Raw genomic sequence first — 15,454 nt, 5'->3', positions numbered from 1 at the left:
CAGGTGAAGCACTGTTCTCCAGGTTGCTGCATCCCTTAGTTGCTTGAAGGTCTTTGTACAGTGTTGAGTCCTCTTGGGCTTCCCTCACCTACTTTTGCATGTCTGTTGCTGCTGTTCTTGTCTTCTTTAGAGTTATCCAATACTAAAGAGTCAGCCCTGAAAAAAAAAAATGCATGTAGGCAACATAATCCACGTGGAACATGGTTTATTTTTGAATTTAAAGATACATATATGTAAGAACAGTTAATGAATTTGAAAGAGGCACGTGGTAGTATGGAAGAGTTGGAACAGATGAAAGAGAAAAGGGAAATTACATAATTACATTATCATCTCAAAAATAAAGAATTAAAATAGTAAAAACCTAGCCGAAGCTGACAAGGGAATTAATTCAACCAAATTTTATTTACAAGGCAAAATGAGAACAGTCCATGTCTTTACATAAGTCAGTGTACTTAGTTCTTAAATATGTCTTACATATAAGAAAACTAAGGAAGGCTAAATAAAGTTCCCAACTGAATTCATTTCTAAGAAGCAAACCTGAAAATCAGAGCCAGGTCTGCTTCCCTTTCAAATGGATGCTCTCCCATGTGGATAATTAGTATTACGAGAAATAAAGGAAAAAATGTGTTTTCTCGAAGACACAAATTTGTAGCTGTTGACACAGTCAGACATGCAGTTGCCATTTGGAGATGTGAAACTTCAGGAAGTTAGCAGGTAACCGACAAGAGTGAAGAGGGCCCTAGGGAATTTCCCAATGGAGCTCTCTTCCACTGGTGTGTACATTCGAATTTGTCTCTTGTGGGTTTCTCTTCCATTCTGATGACTGGCGAGAACAGCAATCTGTATCTTGAATGTGTGTGTTGGCTTCTTATGATTGTTGGTTAAAGGAATATCAGTCAAGCCACTTGGTTCCACCAATTCAAGTTGCTAGTGTACGTGGATATTTGTTTCTCTTTTTCTCCAAGAAAACATAATGATTCTAAATTTCTGAAAGGTTCTGAAAATCATTTCCTACTCTGACTGAGATTTTGCTTGGAGCGTAGCTTTCATCAGATTTATAGTCTGCATAAATACACAATGCCTTTACTGTTGGTTTTCTTCTGAATTGGATGTTCACTAAAAGAAGCTGAGAGCCATCAGATTGCCAGTCAGTTTCTAGATTGTCATCTCACAATTGATACACTCCCGATCCTAGTTTGCATGAAGAGAGTGACCAAACAGCCTGAGGCCCAGTTTTCCTGGCTGCTGCTGTCCTCTCCAACTGCTTAGGGTAAGCACCAGGAGGTGTTTTGCTCGGTGTGGTCATTTTTAAATTATTCTGGTTTGCCACAATTCCGGTTCTCAGGGCCACAGCTACTCCCATTAGGCACAGTGGTTCTCATCGATTTCATGATGCCTCATTCAATACGGGGACTTTTAAATGACAGAAGTGAAGGGTGTCTGTTTTGTCCTATCTTTGCACAGTCTATCAAGGATCTTTGGTGAAAAAGCATGTTACTTTGCAATTTTACATACATTTAAAAATAGTTTAAATAAATAACTTTTAGGTCATGTCTGTTTTTTATATAATAAAGCTCATATATTTTATGGTGTTAAAAATGAATTTGAAGCCAATCTTTACATTTTTCTTTATATTAAAAGAAAACTGACTAAACTGAAATTCTTAAGATGATTAAAATATATATTTTTTACCAGCATGGTGGTTATCTCATATAATCATTGTTGGATATTGGGAACAAAACTGTTCTCATAGTGTATATGTAATTTTCAGTATATTAATGAAGTGAATATTTAGAATTTCTTTGGAAAATTTGTTGTGTTGGATGGTGTTTTTCTGGGCAAACTGGTGAAGGAGTGTTTTCCTGAAGCAGACAGAGGTGACAGAGTAAGGCAGACTCGCGAAAGGACATTTGACTGAAGCAGACCCAGGTGTGTTCTGCTGAAGCAAGCATGTGCCAGGACACGTGATGAAGGATTCTTCTTTGCTAATGACACGCATGTACCGATCTGCCTTACACTGCATAGTTGTACTGCATTTGTTGAGACTCCATAGAGAGATATACACCAAACCACTTCAGGTGGTGTGGTACGGCTTCCGACTGCTCCTGCAGACTCTGGCCAGTGCCGTTGGCTCAAACAGGCTCATAGACTCAGCGGGCTGAGGCGAAGCCCCGTGGAAGACATCTGATGTTTGGAAAGAGTATAAATAGGACGTGACTGACAGTGGTGGAGGCTGAACTGGGTTTTTTTCTAGAGCTATCTCTCTGTGCAGTGCTTGAGAGGCACGGCTGAGACCTTTTCCCGGTGCTCCTGCTGGCCGTGGTCCTTCCTGTTGACTGGTGCCCGGGCTGGAGCCTGGCTGTCTCTGCTAGGTTGTGCCACTGCTGCTGATTCTTGCTTGCTATCCCAACTATCAAGCTGCCGCTGATAGTGAACTGAACTGCGGATTTTCTGACAATGCAGATGAGAGTTGTTCCAAAGAACCGTATCTTAACCAGGTCCAAAAACCTTATATCCTGTCCTTTCTACTACCTCTGGTGGGTGGATGGCTACAAGGAAGGTTAAAGCATTTAAGACGCCTCATTTTAAAAAGGTTTGAAAAAAAGTTACACGTTAATTATTTTTTAGAAGAAATTAAGTGTTTTTAATGTGAATTTGGTTTTTTTTATATAGTATCATAATAAACTGATACTAGATGTCTGAAAAAAAAAAAGAGTAAAGAGGCCCAGGATGACTCAGTAACAGTGCTTGTCTAGAAATTTGATAAGTTTGATTCCACAGAAGAAAACAGACTTCTTAAAGGTTTCTCCTGACATCCATAGGTGGTTGTGGCACAGGCAGGAACAACTCCACACCACACCACACACACACACATACAAACACACACACACACACACACACACACACACACACACACACACACACACAAGCTTAACTTTAAAAAGAAAGAGTTACATCTTCCAGACTAGGTAAAGACTATATCTGCAAGCCAGGTTGGCTAAATCATGTTGAACAAATTAAAACATCTTAATTTATATATTAAAATATCTTAAATTATAAAGAAAGAGGAGCAAATAAAGGTGTTTTAGTTTATCAGCTCATTCTGTAGAATTTTGAAAAGGAAGATATTACATAGCAAACCTAACATTAGATTTAAAAACAAAGAATATCCTTGGGTTGCAGAAATCCATGCTGACGGAAGGAAATGTAGCACTAAGCTAAGCATGCTAGGAAGGGATAATAACAAAGCAGACCATCCGAGTTCCCAGGTGAAACGGTGGAAGGGCCTCTCTTCTTTGACATCAGCATTAGTATGGCAGCACTTGCTCATAGTCTCTCCTGGTAAATTGTCGGCTTGATTAGAGCCACGAGGCATAATGCGAAAATGTGTAAAATAATACCGTTAATAAGTAGTACTTGCAAACACTTTACTCAAAATGTTTACACTGAATATAAACCAAATATCATCCCTCCTTTATAAGGAAAGTTTACCATTGATTTGATGCTGAACTCCCACTCCTGTAGATTACTTCAAATGAATAGAGTAACTATTACAAACGTTGCCTCAATTCTTTATGTAAAGTTCATCAGTTTTGCTCAAGTATTTTTGTCTGTCTGCTTTACATTTGGGAGACAATCTCATATATCCCAGGGTACTATGAGATTCTTTATGTAGCTGAGTATGGCCCTGAAATCCTGATTATCCTGCCTTATCCTTCAAATGCTAGTATTTATAAGCGAGAGTTACCAAACCCACATTAAAGTTGTGTGTACATGTGTGAGTGGGGGAACATGAAAATCTGTTTATGTGCATATATTTGTGCATGAGTGGCTTTGGAGACTGAGGCTGGAGCCTCACACATATTACACAAGCTTCCTACTACTGAGCTATATCCTAGCTTTCAAATATTGTACTATGGAAATATTTATATAATCAAGGTATATATATGTCTAATTAAAATCTGTTGGTAAATAAACCTTATAATGCTATAAAGTTCACCACACTGCAAAATTAATAACTAGATCATATTTTGGTTAATAGAGATTCTCTTGATTTGTCTTTTCTATTAATATTTACTGCAGTGTAATTATGTTCCAGGAAACCCAGCTGTTTAGATAAATAAAAAAATGTTATTCATCTCATGCAACTCAAAACCTCCCATTGAAATTTAACATGTAAATGTACATGGAAATTAGAGTTGCCACAGAAGTGTTTATAACATTGTATTTAAGCATAGGCCACAAGACTAACTTTGTTGAAGAATTCAGGAATTACAAAGGAGATCTGACCCCAGAGATCCTCTAGAAGATCCTGACAGTCACCACCATGTGGATAGACACCAGGATAGAAAGAGTTGCATCATTAGGGAGAAACCTTTCCAAAAATATTGAAAATTTTTGTGAAAACCTTGCAAAGTCCTGTAAGGTTGAACATCAAGAGATATGAACCCAGGAGATATGAACTAATAACTGTTCATGTCATGATACAACTCCTTGGATATAGCTGACTTCTTGAGAAATAAAGTTTAATAATCATATTTAAGTGCGTACTTATGTTTTAATCTTTGTGAGTGGCTGAGAAGTTTAGTTTTGAAAGCAATCACTAATGTCCATAGTGTGACCTTGATAGATATAAAAATTTGATAGTATTTACCTAACATCATTGTTACAACGTATGAAATAATCACACAAATACACACACATCAATTTTACCATTACACAGCATAGAGTATACAGTCCATATTTATAACATTACTCAATAAATAATGCAAGCAGTGTCTGGACTGTGAGGAATTTGGGGATGCCATGGCAGGGCAGAACTTAAGTTCAATATTTTAAGGGGATTTACTTTAAATCAAGATACAGAGTATAAGTACTCGGGTTGTAAGAAAATATCTGATACTTAAATGCACAATTGTAGTTGAAGTATGATTGATTCTGAGTCAAAAATCTGAGACCAGAAAAATAAATCCAAATGAAGGGCCTGATGTCACACGGAATTGCTGAGCTTGAGAAGCTAGAGGGAAGCCGTAGCCCAAAGGAAAGGACAGAATGCTCGAGAAAACTTCTCCAAACAATCTCAAAGTGCAAGGACTTTGAAAAAACTAGAGCAAAAAGTTTTAATTTCCATCCAAAGTTAGAATGTGAGCAAAAAAGTAACACAACTTTATATATAAAATAAAAAGTTAACTATGGTTGCACATATTTGTCAGGACTTCATATAAATAGAATATAATCCATGACTCTATGTCAGTAGCTACAGATGTAGATACTGTGAAACCTAATATATGTGTGATATATCTATATCTATCCATATAATAAAAACCTAATTTATAAGTAAAATCCAAAGGATATTAATAATACCAATAAAATATAGTAAAATAATTACATCAATGTATTATATAAAATGATTACATGTGGTTTATTTCCATTGGCCTGGGAAATATTAACATTCTTGGACTCAAAAAGTAATTGAAACCAAGGAGATGAAATGGATAAAAGGGAGAAGCTCTCTATTGTGAACTTTGAAGATTTAATCTACATGGGCACAAATATTAAAATTTTTCTCTCGTTTGAGGAAGAGCCAGACATTACTTTTATTTTTTAGGTAAAAACTTATTTTGTGAAGTCAGTATGATTTCATCATCCTTCTCTGAAGCAGAGCAGTGGTCTGGGAAGGGCAAAGTGTCTACATTAGCTAAGATATTATAGGGTCTCAAATTCAATTGTTCTTGTAGGTTGACATGTTTCTCAACCTTGTTAGCTTAGTTCTATTGTGTGTAATTTTAAAACCACCTTAGTTTCTTCCTCAGGGGTGAACTATGAGCAACAGCCATCTTACTAACCACCCACAGCAAACTTCATTAAGCCGCCTTAGTCTAACTGCTCTACCAATCCACCAGCTCTGACACTTTTCCCATGAACACCAGGAGCTGTGGTAGCTCTCCACCCGCCAACCACGACATGACTAGTTCTGCCAATCCTCTAACAGCCGCCCAAGCTGTGGCCTTTCTCTGCCCACTTTTGTTTAGGGGATAGAAAACACAAGACACTTCTAACACTTTTAAACCAGCCAGACAACAGAACTTATGGGTACAGAATCTGTTGTCCTAAACTCAGCAACTATCCCATATCAGAATTATCTAAAGATGGAGAATGCCATGGGTTCTAGTTGACTCGAGGCCTTAAATCTTTTTCTCCCCAAAGCCTGGCCCAAAAGGCACCTCACTATCTTGTCCTCTGTTCTTTCTTCTGGGACCCAGAAATCCCACCATTCTTTCCTTCCTCTAGCAATTAGCTTCCGCCATCTTTATTTATTTATTTATTGGATGTAGTCTGTATTTATTTAAATTTTTCTTTTCTCTTTATCCTCTTTTTATTATTGGATATTCTCAGGTGTTATATCCATTTTGCCGATCCCATCACCCCTCCCTATCCCATTGCCTCCATGAAGATGCTCCCTCTCCCAAACTCCGTCTCCCAACATCCCTCTAGCACCTCAGCGCCTTGGCATTCCCAAACACTGGGAAAAATAGCCTTCTCTGGATCAAAGTCCTCTCCTCTCAATGATGCCACAGAATGATATCCTCTGCTGCATATATGACCCGTCCAGCAGGTCCATTCAGGGTCCCGAAGAGGCGCTTCCTGAGGGTCAAGGGGGTGGAGAGAGAAAGGAGACCAAGCAAGGTTCTGTTGTCAAGGTCTCATTTAATTGACACAGGTTCTTTCTTTTATACAAGGGGATGGAATGCAGGGTGAGCACACAGACGGAGGTATCTTGTCAGTTGTTAGCTAGAAGATTTAGGGCTTAACTGCCTTCTCGAGACATCTGGGCACCATCGATTGCAGAGCCCGGGAATTCACAGTCATTAGCGGAGTTGTAACTATCTTGTGTAGACATCAAGGCCCTGGGAAAAGTCCATGCTCCCACGTAGGGGGAATGGGGTGAGGAGATCATCTGGCGGGGATATCTGGTGCTTGCTCAGGCTAGAGCAGTTTGTGATTGAGGGGAGGGGGACATTCCGTGGTTGTTCTCGGAGTCTTTCTGTGCCGCCAACATATCGGGAGAGGCTTTTGTCAAACAATCTCATGACTTTATGGCAGTCATTGTAGAGCTGAGTATCTGTGGCTATACAGCCCAGAGTCGTGTAGCCACTCTGAGCTATACAGTCACAAGAACGGCCAGGCCCATATCCAATACGGCTCCCTACACATATACGCCTGGAACCATGGGTCTCTCCATAAAAACTCATTGGGTGGTGTTTTAGTCCCTGGGAGCTGTGGTGGATTTGGTTAGTGAATAATTTTGTTCTTCCCATGGGGTTGCAGAACCTTTCAGCACATTCAGGCCGTTTTCTAGTTCCTTCATTGGGATCCTCTTATTCAGTCAAATGGTTAGATGCAAGCATCCTCCACTGTCTCCGTATGGTTCTGGCAGAGCCTCTGAGGAGGCATCCATATCAGGATTCTGCCAGTAAGCAGTACTTGGCATCAGCAATAGTGCTTAGGTGTAGTGGCTGAATATGGGATGGATCCTAAGGTAAGGCAGTCTTTGTCTGATCTTTTCTCCAATCCAAGCTCCTCTATTTGTTTCATTACTTTCTCCTATGGGTGTTTTTTTTTTTTCCCTTCCAAGAACGAGTGAGGCATCCACCATCTGGCCTTCTATCCCTTTGAGCTTCATAATTTCTGTGAATTGTTTCTTGGTTAATCCGAGCTTTTGGGTCTAGTATCCTCTTACCAGTGAGTATATGCCATGAGTGTTCCTTTGTGACTGGGTTAATTCACTCAGGATATTAGACTCAATTTCCATCTATTTGCCTAGGAATTTCAAGAAGTTATTGGTTTTAATAGCTGAGTAGTACCATAATTTCTATATCCATTCCTAAGTTGAAGGACATCTTGCTTCTTTCCAGCTTCTGGCTATTATAAATAAGGCTGCTATGAACAGGGTAGAACATATGTTTTTGTTAGATGTTGGAGCTTCTAGGCATATGCCCAGGAATAGTTTATCTGGGTCCTCAGGTAGTACTATGTCCAAGTTTCTGAGGAACCACCAGACTAATTTTCAGAGTGGTTACAGCAGCTTACAACCCCACTAACAGTGGAGGAGTGTTCCTCTTTCTCCACATTTTCGTCAGCATCTGCTGTCACCTGAGTTTTTTAACTTAGCCATTCCGCCTGGTGTGAGGTGCAATCTCAGAGTTGTTTTGACTTGCATTTCTCTGATGACTAGGGATGTTGAGCATTTCTTTAGGTTCTTCTCAGTCATTCAATATTCCACAGTTGAGAATTCTTTTAACTCTGTACCTCATTTTTAATATGATTATTTGATTCTCTGGCATCTAACTTCTTGAGTTCTTTGTATATATTGGATACTAGCCCTCTATCAGATGTAGGATTTGTAAAGATTTTTCCGCAATCTGTTGGTTGTCATTTTGTCCTTTTGTCTTTTGTCCTTCGTCTTACAGAAGCTTTGAAATTTCATAATGTCCGATTTATGGATTCTTTCTCTTAGAGCAAAAGCTCAGGAAGTAGTTTTTTTTTTTTTTTTTTTTTTTTTTTTTTTTTTTTTTTTGCCTATGGGTTCTAAGCTCATCCCCACCTTCTGTTCTATTAGATTCAGTTTATCTGGTGTTATGTGAAGGTCTTTGGTCCAGTTGGACTTGACTCTGCACTAGAAGATAAGAAAGGATTGTTTTGCATTCTTCTGCATGCTGACTGCTAGTTGAACCAGCACCATTTGTTGAAGAGGCTGTCCTTTTTCCATTGAAAGTTTTTAGCTCCTTTGTCAAAAATCAAGTGACCATAGGTGTTTGTGTTCATTTCTGGGTCTTCATTTCTGTTTCACCAATCTTCTTGCCTATCTCTATACCAGTACCATGCAGTTTTAAACACAATTGCTCTGTAATACAGCTTGAGGTCAGGGATGGTGATCTCTCTGGATGATTTTTTATTATTGAAAATGGTTTTTGTTATCCTAGGTTTTTTTATTATTCCAAATGAATGTGAAAATTGATTTTCCTAACTCTATAAAGAACTGAGCTGAAATTTTGATGGTGATTGCTTTGAACCTGTGGATTGCTTTAGGCAAGATAGCCACTTTTACAATGTTGATCCTCTAACCCATAAGCATGGGAGATAACCTTCTGAGGGCTTCTTCAATTTCCTTCTTCAGAGACTTGAAATTCTTGTTATACAGATTCCTCACTTGCTTGGTTAGGGTCACACCAAACTATTTTATGTTCTTTGTGACTATTGTGAAGGGTGTTGAGTCTATAATTTTTTTTCTCAGCCTGTTTATCTTTTGAGTAGAGGAAGGCTACTGATTTGTTGGAGTTCATTATATATTCAGCCTCTTTGCAGAAGTTGTTTACCAGCTGTAAAAGTTCTCCTGTTGAATTTTTGGGGTCACTTAAGTACACTATAATATTATCTCAAAATAGTGATATTTTGACTTCTTCCTTTCCAATATATATCTTTTTTTTACCTATTTTGCTGTCTGATGTCTCTGGCTAGTACTTCCAGTACTTTAGTAAATAAGTAGGGAGAGAATGCACATCTTTGTCTAGTGCCTGATTTTAGTGGGATTTCTTCAAGTTTCCCAACATTTAGTTTGATGTTGACAACTGGTTTGCTGTATATTGCTGTTACTATGTTTAAGTATGGGCCTTCTGATTTTTCTAAAACTTTTAACATGAAGTGGTGTTGAATTTAGTCAAATGTTTTCTCAGCATCTAAAGAGATGACCATGTCGTTTTCCTTTTTTTTTTTTTTTTTTTTTTTTTTTTTTGAGTTTTTTTATATAGTGGATTACGTTGACAGATTTTTGTATATTGAACCATCCTTGCATCTCTGGCATGATAACTCTTTGATCGTGGAGAGTGATCATTTTGATGTGTTTTAGCATTCAGTGTACAAGAATTTTATTGAGTATTTTGGCACCAATTTTCATGAGGGAATTGGTCTGAAGTTTTCTTTCTTTGTAGGTTCTTACCGTGGTTTGGGAATGAGATTATTTGTGGCTTTGAAGAGTGAGTTCGGTAGTGTTCCTCTGTTTCTATTTTGTGGAACCGTTTGGAGATTATTGGTGTTAGGTCTTCTATGAAAGTCTGATAGAATTCAGCACTAAACCCATCTATTTTTGGTTGGAAGGCTTTCAATGACTGTTTCTATTTCTTTATTTGTTATGTGACTGTTTAGATAGTTTATTTAACCCTGATTTAACTTTGGTAGCTGGTATCTGTCTAGAAAATTATCCAATTCCTTCAGATTTTCTAGGTTTTATTGAGTATAAGCTTTTGTAATAACATCTGATGAATTCTTGAATTTCTTAAGTCTCTGTTATTTTGTCTCACTTTTCTGATTTCTGTTAATTTGGAAATTGTCTCTGTGCCCTCTCGTTAGTCTGGCTAAGGGTTTATCAATCTTGTTGATTTTCTCAAAGAACCAACTCCTGGTTTTGTTGATTCTTTGTATAGTTCTTATTATTTCTATTTGGTTGATTTCAGCTCTGAGTTTGATTATTTCCTGCCATCTACTATTCTTGGTTTTATCTGCTTCTTTTTCTTCTAGAGCTTTCAGTTGTGCCATCAAGCTGTTAGTAAATGCTCTCTCCAGTTTCTTTTTGGAGGCACTCAGATCTTTGTGTTTTCTTCTCAGCACTGCTTTCATAGTGTCCCATAAGTTTGCGTATGTTATGCCTTTATTAATTTTTAAAAATTATATAAAGTGTTTGATTTCTGATTTCTTTATTCATTTTTTTCCTTGACCATGCTATCGTTGAGTAGAGCTTTGTTCAGCTTCCATGTGCATATGGGCTTTTGTTATTTTGGTTGTCATTAAAGACCAGCCTTAATCCATAATGATCTCATAGGTTGCATGGCATTATTTCAATGTTCTTGTATCCGTTTAGCCTGTTCTGTTACTGACTATATGGTCAGTTTTGAGGAAGGTGCTGTGATGTGTTGAGAAGATCTTTTATTCTTTTATTTTACGATGAAATGTTATATATATATATATATATATCTTAAATCCATTTGGTTCATAACTTCTGTTAGTTTCACTGTGTCTCTGTTCAGTTTCTGCTTCCGTGATCTGTCCATTGATGAAAGTGGGGTGTTGAAGTTCCCCACTATTATTGTATGTGGTGTATACTTAGAACTTTAGTAGAGTTTCCTTTATGAATATTGGTGCTCTTGTATTTGGAGCATAGATGCTTAGGATTAAGAGTTCATCTTGATAGATTTTTCCCTTTATGAGTAATAAGTATCCTTATCTTTTTTGATGACTTTTGGTTGAAAATTTATTTTATTTCATAATAGAATCACTATTCCACCTTATTTCTTGGGACCATTGCTTGGAAGTTTTTTAATCCCAACCTTTTACTTTGAGGTACTGCCTATCTTTGTTGCTGAGATGAGTTTACTGTATGCAGTAAAATTCTGGGTCCTGTATACGTATCCAGTCTGGTAATCTCTGTCTTTTTGTTAGGGAATTTATTTCAATAATGTTAAGAGATATTAAAAAAATAGTCATTGTTGCTTCCTGCTATTTAGTTGTTAAATGTATATTTTTGTGTGCCTTTATTCTATTGGTTTTGTTGCAAGAGAATTATTTTTTCTGCTTTTCCTAGGGTGTAGTTTCTCTCCTTGTGTTAGAGGTTTCCATTTATTATCCTGTATAGGACTGGATTTGTGGACAGATACAGTGTTTTTTTTGGTCTTGTCCTGGGATATCTTGGTTTCTCTATCTATAGAAATAAAGAGCTTTGCTGGATATTGTAACCTGGGCTGGTATTTTTGTTCTCTTAGGCTCTGTATGACATTTGTCCAGGATCTTCTACCGTTCATAGTTTCTGTTGAAAAGTCTGGTGTAATTCTAATCAGTCTGCTTTTATATGTTATTTGTCCTTTTTTCCTCGCTGCTTTTAATATACTTTGTTTGTTTTAAACATTTGGTAGTTTGTGTTAGGAGGAATTTCTTTTCTGGTCTAATCTATTTGGAGTTCTGTAGGCTTCTTGTATATTCGTGGTTTGTTAAGTTTTCTTCTATAAGTTTGTTGAAGATATTTACTGGGCTTTTTATTTGGGAGTCTTCACTCTCTCCTATACCTATTATCCTTAGGTTTGTTCTTCTCATTGTGTCCTGGATTTTCTGGATGTTTTGGATTACTTTCTCTTCTATCTCTTGTATTCTGTTGGTGATGCTTGCATCTATGACTCCTGACCTTCTTCCTAGGTTTTCTGTATCAAGAGTTCTTTCTCTTTGTGATTTGTTCATTGTTTCTATTTCTGTTTTTAGATCCTTGATTTTTTCTTTCAATTCTTTCACAATTCTCTTTGCTCATGTTTTGCTGTAATTCTCTAGGAGCTTCTACCTTTTAACCTGTGTTTTCCTGTATTTCTATAAGAGAGTTATTCATGATTTTCTTAAAGTACTCTAATATCATCATGAGTTGTGATTTAAATTAGAATCTTACTTTTCCTGTGTGTTGAGGTATTCAGGACTTGCTCTGGATGGGGAACTGGATCCTGATGATGCCATGTGGCCTTGGATTCAGTTGCTTATGTCCTTGGACTTGCCTCTTGCCATCTGCTTATCTCTGGTGTTAGCTGGTCTTGCTGATTCTGACAGCAGCTTTACCCTCCTGTAAGACTGTGTGTCAGCACTACTGGGAGACCAGTTCTCTCTAACTGCATGTAGAGAGTTGTAGCACAGGGTCAACTCTGTGCACAGGCAGAAACCAGAAGGATCCTGCCCTGACTGCTCATCAGTTCTAGTGTCCTGGGTGATCAGGGTGATTTCCTCTTGGGACAGGAAATTGAGCAGGGTAGTGATCTTCCTTGTGCTATCAGATTGGTCAGGCCTTCTGTGAGATTGTCTCTCTCCTAGTGGGGTTTGGGTATAGAATATTCTGGCATCAGGTCAGCTCCAGGCATAGGTACAGGCTCAAACTGGAAGGATTCTGTTCCAGACTGTTCCTTTGTTTTGTGTCCTCAGGGCTCTGGGCAAAACCCACAGAGTAGAAATGGTAGTCTTACCTTGCTATTAGTTGTGTCAGCACTTCTGTGAAACCAGCTCTCTCCCAGTGGGGTCTGGGTATAGAGAGCTGCAGTACAGTGTCAGCTCTCTATACCCAGACCAGATCAGGCAGAAACTGGGAGGACCTTATCCCACACTGCTCCTCAGCTCCAGTCATACTATTACTTTTAACAGAGAAAAATGAAATGTATTATAAACTAATTTTCCATTTATCACTGGAAATTAAAAAACTTTTCCGGGTATGATTTGTGTTGTAATAATCCTACTCTGCATTAACATAACATAGAGAGATATAGCATTTATTGGGTAATGCTTCCTTTAATAAATTTCATGTGGATAAAATATTGGATTGGAAATAAATAGCAAGCTTTATCTCTTTCTATCAGGAAGCAATTCTGCTTACTTATGGGCAAACATGTTGTATCTGAAGGTCTAGCCTGTCTTCAGATAAACCGCCAAGGGGTTTTCAGTCAAGTGAATTTCAGTCAAGTGAGTTTCAGCTTGGATGTTTTTAAATGAATTAATGGTGACATATTCATAACCAAATTTCTTTATCTTAGAAAAAGGAAGCCTTTTAGTTTAATATAAAAACAATTTATTAGTTTATATGGATACTGGCTATTACTCACTGATCATTCAAAACAATGTTTTATTGATAGGTTCTGTTTAATCTTAAACTATATTCCCACATTTTCTGCAATAACTAGAAAACAGAAAATAGAAAAAAATGGCAATATATTTTGCAACATCCATAACTAACTATATGGAAAATGCACACAAAAGGTTCTTAGTATTTTTATCTTACCTAAAAATAATGGGTAATATCAAACCAACAATTAGTGACCAATGCTTGCATGAATGTGTATATGGAAAAAGAGACCAGTTATTCACTGCTATGGGGAGTGACATTTGGTGCAGCCACTGTGGCTGTCAGCATGGGGCTCCTCAAAAAGCTGGGCTTAGATCTATAACGTGATGTATTGGAAATACCCTGTTGCTGGGCTTAGATCTCTAACGTGATGTATTGGAAATACCCTGTTGCTGGGCTTAGATCTATAACGTGATGTATTGGAAATACCCTGTTGGGCAAATGCCTAAAGGTCTCCAGATGTTTCCCTTCTTCAGTCCTGTTCACTGATCCTCTAGTCACAATATTCAGAAAATGAACAGACTAGATGTTCAACAACTGAGGAATGAATAAGGAAAATGTACATTATTAGAAAAATTGAAATTTAGCCTATTCTTAAAAAATGAAATAATAAAATTTACAGGTAAACTTTACAGTAAACAATCATTTTAAATGAGGTATAACTCAATCCCCAAAAGAAAAAAGTTGCATGTTTACTTTCATTTACTGAGTATAGCTTTGACTCCTAAGGAGTGTCTGTTTCATTTCAAATACCCATTGAGCCCAGAAAATTATGAAGAAACAGTGGGAAGGGGCTGTGAGCAGAGAAGAGGTAGAGATCACTGATATTTTGCCATAACACTTTAAAAATATGTACATGTATTCCTCTTTTTAAAAAATAAAGTTGTAAGAGAAGAAAAATCACTGATATAAAGATAACAATGGAAAAGAAAATCGTAAATGATAGGGGAAGATAGGGTGACAAAAAGAAGAAAATCTGATAATAACACTCAATTCTTAAATGATTGGAATGAATTGATTGCTTCATGATCTCTTTTCTAATTTCTTTAAATTGTATTTACTAATTACCTCTGTGATATAACATACATGTGGAAGTCAGAGGACAGCATTGGGAAATTCTCCAAAAATGTGTGCATCAAAGTGATGAAACTCTGCACTTAAGGCTTGGTGTTGAGAGCTTGTTCTCACTCAACCACCTCAAAGTCCAACTTCATGATTTCTGGGATAGTCCAATATTTTACATTAGGAGATAGTCTGGGAAATTTAATCTGTTTTTAAAACAAAAACAAAAAAATAGATTAATTGGATAATGTGATGTGAGGTAATGTTTTTATTCCCCTGAATGGCAGTATTTGGCACAAAGCAGTTGCCATAAAATATTTAATGATTATTTTGTTGGTATTATTAAAATTATTAAATTCTATTATTAATAGAATTTATTAATATCTGATAAAAATGATGTTTTATTTTGCTTTGAATTACTTGTTTATAAAAGTGATATTTATGTAAATGCTGCATTTACCTGAATCATTTTGTTTTTCTTTATTTTATACCTGTTTTATTTAGTCATCTTTGTGCCTTACCCAAAAATTAATTTAATTTCTTTGTTTTCTCCATTTCTGAATGTCTTCTTTCACTCTTTTTTAAAATTATACTTGATTTTGTCATGATTAAAAGTCATGTTTTAAATGTCTTGCTGATTTAATTACAGGCTTCCTGCTGAGTATTGGAGATGGGTCTGTTTATATTCTTTATATATCT

At 37.0% G+C, this 15,454-nt stretch overlaps 1 protein-coding gene and 1 pseudogene across 4 annotated transcripts in view; one reads left to right on the top strand and one right to left on the bottom strand.

Moving 5' to 3' along the window:
- Nucleotides 1-15,454, top strand: part of GRIA4 (glutamate ionotropic receptor AMPA type subunit 4) — a gene marked incomplete at both ends in the record, with an annotated part of 362,750 nt that overhangs the window by 37,546 nt on the left and 309,750 nt on the right. The gene's annotated exons all lie outside the window — the stretch shown is intronic.
- Nucleotides 980-1,306, bottom strand: LOC308432089 (anaphase-promoting complex subunit 10-like; annotated as a pseudogene). Its single transcript has one exon. The product of its transcript is annotated as an anaphase-promoting complex subunit 10-like (transcript).

This window comes from Micromys minutus (assembly GCF_963924665.1).
Source record: "Micromys minutus genome assembly, chromosome: 18".
In the NCBI taxonomy this organism is placed as follows: domain Eukaryota; kingdom Metazoa; phylum Chordata; class Mammalia; order Rodentia; family Muridae; genus Micromys; species Micromys minutus.
The sequence above is the reverse complement of the archived record's forward strand: the minus strand, read 5'-3'. Positions and strand labels throughout refer to the sequence as shown.